The sequence below is a fragment of the Carya illinoinensis genome, chromosome 3 (assembly GCF_018687715.1).
Source record: "Carya illinoinensis cultivar Pawnee chromosome 3, C.illinoinensisPawnee_v1, whole genome shotgun sequence".
Lineage (NCBI taxonomy): Eukaryota > Viridiplantae > Streptophyta > Magnoliopsida > Fagales > Juglandaceae > Carya > Carya illinoinensis.
Genome location: NC_056754.1, coordinates 41,603,335 through 41,609,546, shown reverse-complemented (window position 1 = coordinate 41,609,546; position 6,212 = coordinate 41,603,335).

Below are 6,212 nucleotides of genomic sequence, written 5' to 3'. Positions count from 1 at the left end.
GCTGTAAACGGCAGAGAAAAAGTAACATAACAGTGTAAAATACACTGTAGCCGTGGGTTGTAAAATACCCAATTTTGAATGGGGACAAACCAAGACTTGAGATTGATAGAGAATAACCTAGAGGTATTTATGAAGATAGTGGAAAAGAGAGTTGGCCTTGGGTGGCGGAGGAAATGGCGGTAGAAGAGAACAATGGCCAAAACGAAGATGAGCTCGTGGGAGCTGCTCCGGCAATGGATGGTAGATGGAAATAGGTGGTTTAGGATGGCAAGAGGTCGGTGATGATGTGGTGAAGAGGTGGTGGTCGGAGGTGGAATGACGGAGGCGAAATGACCCAAAAACCTTGCAGCTTGGAGGAGCTCGTAGCGGCTAACGGTGGCTCGGATGAAAGTGAAACTTGGTGGAGAGGTGCGCTAGCTGGAGGGAAAGATTTTTGGGTAGGTAGTGTTGACCACGTCACCGGCGAGCGGTGGCACTAGGCGGTGGAAGAAACGGATGGAGATGGAGGGGAGAGAGAAAGTGTCACGCACGGGAGGAAACCGAGAGAGAAAAGAAAGAAGAAAAAAAAAGAAAAAGAGAAGAAAAAGAAAAGAGGAAAAAGAAAAAGAGAAAAAGAAAAGATAGGGAAAAGAAATGAGGTTCAATCCTCACCTCTGGAGTCCAGAAACTGATCCGACGAAAACAACTTTAAAAGTTATAAAACAAATAAAATAATTTAAACACCACATCAAAATAAAATATAATAAATAACTAGTAAAAACTAACAACTAAATTTTAAATGTAAAAACAAACTAAAATAAAGTACACAACAATTTAAATTTAAAACGATAATAATATTACGAAAGCTCTACAAAACAAATATCACAACTAAATAAATCTAATTAAAATACAATAATTTAAAATAAAGAATTAATATTTTAATTAAATTAAAATACTCTTTCAGTGAAAATACACGTAAAAACGGGGTATCACAGTAAGTCAAAGGACTTGTGCCTAGTTTGGCTTCGTGGCGAGTAAAGGAATCACTAAGATTTTTGTAGTTGTAAATTAAACTAAGATAAACTCAAATAGAAATACGCAAATGAAATAAAACTAACGTTCAAAGATCAAATTTATGGGAAAGAAAACTTATAGGAAATCGATTTCACTTAATTCTTTACTATGCTTTTCTCATCCAGCTAATTTAATTTAATTCTTTTCGTCTATTAGCAAATCTCTAATTCATCCAAAAGCCTCTTTCGATAGTCAATTGGAAATGACTCTTGTTTATCAATTCACACAAGAATATGCAAATTAAATAATCAAGAAAGCAATAAGATCAATGATTTAATTACTACATAGGTTCATACAAGTCTTTCGATCTCTATATTTACCTATGCTGAAATATTCAAGATCTACCCTATGATTCCCTCTTTCGATAGCAAATCACAAGATTAAATATCATCTAATCAATGGCCAGTTAATTAGAAGCAATAAACTCAAAATAAATCAGATAAACAAAAAGAGAATTGCCTTAACTTAGCATAAACAATCAAGCATAGTTCGGAAATAGGTTCATCGTTTTCCTAAAATAAATAAAATTTAGCTCATGCTAGAAATGGAATTCAATATAAACGAATTCACCATAATTGTTCTGATAATATTGGAAGAAAATAAACGCTGAAAAATACTCCTCGCAGCAGCAACTCGTCTTAAAAAACTCAAGGAAATGATTCAATGCTTTTCTCCCATCTGTGCTCGTGTATGATTCCAACGTATGTGCAAAATATAGAATTCCCTCTCCAAGACAGATGAATTGAATCCTTCTAGCTGTGTTTTTCTGTCCCAAAAAGTGTTCTCCAGTCAACAAAACGCGGCCATAGAGTGAAAAATCCCTTTTATATGGTGTGACGATGGAAAACCTTAAATATGTCAAAATACGATGTTCGCTCGAGCGGGGTGTTGAGCGCACATCGAGCGTTCGACTCTGCTTGATTTCGCACGAGTGTCCTATCGAGCGCACGTCGAACATTCGACTCTGCCTGATTTCGCTCGAGCAGCCAATGTCTCCGCTCGAGCGATCTTTGTTTTCCAGCAACTCGCTCGAGCTCACTGTCGAGCGGCAGTCGAGCGTTTGAATCTGCCTGAATTCGCTCGAGCAGCCAAAAGCCTCCGCTCGAGTGATCTTGTAAAATCTGCAATACGAAATTTTGCAAGTCATCAAATACCCCCAAACTTACAACTTTGTTTGTCCTCAAATAAAAAGAAAAGCAAATGATAGTTTAGGCAATATCAACTCGACCCCAAAGAGAAGTATCATTACTCACCAAGCTTTTATGAATTTAGATTTCATCTCTAGTATCTTACTCTTTTAACATCAAAGATAGCAAGAAAATCAATCAAAAATTTTACAATTTGTCAAGCAAGAGTTATGCGTTTACTTCAACCTAAAGCTAAGACCTTGAGTGTGTGTGTGATATAGTCAATTTAACCTCAAACCACCTGCAAACTCAAATAAAAGTAGAACAACCAAAATCAGAAGAATTCTCTTAAAACTTAACCCCATATGTCCAATTTTCAGAAATCCTCTCCACTAATATAGTCAACACCAAAATCAGAGATCAAAAGGTCTTTAATAGGGTTGTAATGATAGGCCACAGGGTGAGGGTTAAGAAAGAACTGGATATGGAAAATCAAAACAAACTGGAAAAATACTTAGTGAAAAGAACATCAAAAGAGATACCCATATGATTCAAATCATAGGTCTTTCTTGGCAATATGCTCATACTTGTGGCATTATTATTGCTGTAATCACTGATGCAATACCAACAATTCCCTTAACAAAATCTGAGGTAATTCACACTCCGCTTACCGACTTCTTTTTCTTTTTCTTTTTTTTTTCTTTTTTTTTTCAGTCACTTCCTTTCTTCTTCTTCTTCTTCTTTGATCAAACAGAGCAAACATAATATGGTTCATCATGAAACAAATTTTCTCTTTTAAATGTACTCTCTACCAAAGTATTTTCTCAAACTATCAAAGGTAGATTCATTGTTTTTCAGGCTTATAGCGGGCATAGTTTATGTAGTTCAAAGAATAAATAAAGGCTTATGAAGGCTTAAGGAGGTTGACTATGGAAACACACCATGTAATGATGGCATGATATTTAGGACGGTTGGGAAAGCTTTTTGGTTATGCCAAAGAAATGCCTAGATCATTTCTCTAATATTTGGTCTCAACTAGGATTTCGCTTCAAGGACCCATCAACGGATTCTAGAGCAAAGCAAAATTGAACTTCCCTCTTTCAATTAATTCAACTTCTTCTCTTCATAAGCAAAATGGAATAAGAGAAAAATGACTATGTGCTCAATTATGTTCAAGGTCAAAGATTTAAACCAAAGTACCCACAAAACTCCACTTGACATAAAAGAAATTTTTGAAAATTTTTCTCCAAACCATCTTCAATCACAAATTTCAGAGTCATAAAGAATTCAATCTTACTCCAATGCATGCTTGGTAAGATAATCAAACAACCCATCAACAACCCAAGACTTAGAAAACAAGAGGATCAAATGACTATAGGAGTTTACACCCCCAAACTTAAACTAAACAATGTCCTCATTGTAATGCAAAAGTAAAAATGATTGAAGAAATAAAAGGAACTTCCCTAGTTGCATGATGAATCTTTCGAAATTTAAAATTTTTCAGCTCTTTATTCATGCTAAATAAACCTGCATCAAAAACCAATTTATTAAAACTAAATAAATAAAGATAATAAAATAAATGAAAGAATGAAAGAAAGATCTATGGGTTGCCTCCCATAAGCGCTTGTTTTAAAGTCTACAGCCAGACTTTTCAATCATCATCAATTAAGATCTCCAAGAGGAATAAATGCATAGTTCCTCTCCATTTGTTCTCCATAGTAGTGCTTCAATCTCTGACCATTAACTCTGAAAATATTTCCTATCTTGTCCTTCAAATCTACTGCTCCAAAAGAGAAAACTTGATGAATTGTATAAGGACCTGTCCATCTTGATTTCAACTTTCCTGGAAAGAGATTGAGTTGTGAATTGAAGAGTAAAACTTGTTGTCCTGGAGCAAACTCTCGCTTAAGAATCTGTTTGTCATGCCACTTCTTCGTCCTTTCTTTATAGATCTTTGCATTTTCATATGCATCATTCCGGAACTCTTCCATCTCATTCAATTGAAGAAGTCGCTTTTCACCTGCTGCCTTCAAATCAAAGTTAAACCTTTTTACAGCCCAATAAGCTCTATGCTCCAACTCCACAGGAAGATGACATGCCTTTCCAAACACTAATCGGTATGGAGACATCCCGATAGGTGTTTTAAAGGTTGTACGGTATGCCCACAAAGCATCATCAAGCTTTTTCGCCCAATCCTTTCTATTGGTTTTGACTGTCTTTTCAAGGATGTTCTTGATTTCTTTATTTGAAATTTCAGTTTGGCCATTAGTTTGAGGATGGTAAGCAAGTGTTATCTTGTGCTTTACACCAAATTTAGAAAGAAGATTTTCAAACAACTTGTTGCAAAAGTGAGTCCCTTCATCACTAATAATAGCTCGTGGAGTGCCAAATCTTGTGAATATATTCTTGTGCAGAAATTTGAGCACTACCTTTGCATCATTTGTTGTTGTAGCAATTGCTTCCACCCATTTTGACACATAGTCAACTGCTAATAAGATATAAGCAAAACCAAAAGAAGGAGGAAAAGGCCCCATAAAATCTATTTCCCAAACATCAAACAACTCAACTTCTAAGATACCTTTCAGTGGTAACTCATGACGCCTTGAAATATTTCCCATACGTTGGCACCGGTCACAAGTCTTCACCAAAGTGTAACTATCACGAAAAATAGAAGGCCAAAAGAACCCACTTTGAAGTACCTTAGCTGCTGTACGGGTGGCTCCAAAGTGTCCTCCATATGATGATGAATGGCAATGATGGAGGATGTCTTGCATCGCTTCTTCTGGCACACATCTTCTAATGATTTGATCAGGGCATCTTTTGAACAACAAAGGTTCATCCCAAAGATAATAATTCACATCATGCAAGAACTTCTTACGTTGATGGTAAGTAAGATCAGGTGGTAAAACTTTACAAGCTAGGTAGTTAACAATATCAGCATACCATGGAAGCTTGATCTCACATGCAAACAACTGCTCATCAGGGAATGCCTCTTGGACCACTGAATCTGTTTTTTCTTCCTCTTGCTCTAACTGAGAGAGATGGTCAGCCACTAAATTTTCACTTCCTTTCTTGTCTCGAATCTCCAAATCAAATTCTTGAAGAAGTAGGATCCAACGAATTAGTCTAGGCTTAGCATCCTTCTTGCCAAACAAATAGCGAAGTGCTGCATGATCAGTGAACACTATCACCTTTGTACCAATGATGTAGGACCGAAATTTGTCACAAGCAAACACCATAGCAAGCATCTCCTTCTCAGTTGTCGTATAATTCAATTGAGCTTCATTCAATGCCCGGCTTGCATAATAGATGGCTCTAAACAGCTTGTCTCACCTTTGCCCCAACACTACTCTAATTGCAAAGTCACTTGCATCGCACATAACTTCAAAAGGTTGACTCCAATCTGGCACAATCACAATTGGTGCTGAAATTAGTTTCTCCTTGAGTGCATTAAAGGCCTGCAAACAAACAACATCAAAGTCAAATTAAGAATTTTTCTCAAGAAGATTACATAAAGGTTTAGAGAGTTTAGAAAAATCCTTGATAAATCTTCTATAAAATCCCGCATGTCCCAGAAAACTTCTGATTCCCTTCACATTCTTTGGATGTGGTAGTTTCTCTATGGTTGCAATTTTGGCTCGATCCACCTCAATTCCTTTAGATGACACTCTATGGCCAAGCACAATCCCTTCTTGAACCATGAAATGACAATTCTCCCAGTTCAGGACTAGATTCTTATCTTCACATCTCTGCAAAACAAGAGCTAAGTTATGCAAACAATGATCAAAAGATCTACCAAAAACTGAAAAATCATCCATGAAAACTTCCATTATATCATCCACCATATCAGAAAAGATAGCCATCATGCAACGTTGAAATGTCGCAAGGGCGTTGCACAATCCAAAGGGCATCCTCCTAAAAGTAAACGTTCCATAGGCGCATGTGAATGTAGTTTTCTCTTGATCTTCAGGCGCTATAGCAATCTGATTATACCCCGAATAACCATTCAAAAAACAATAGTAGGAGTACCCA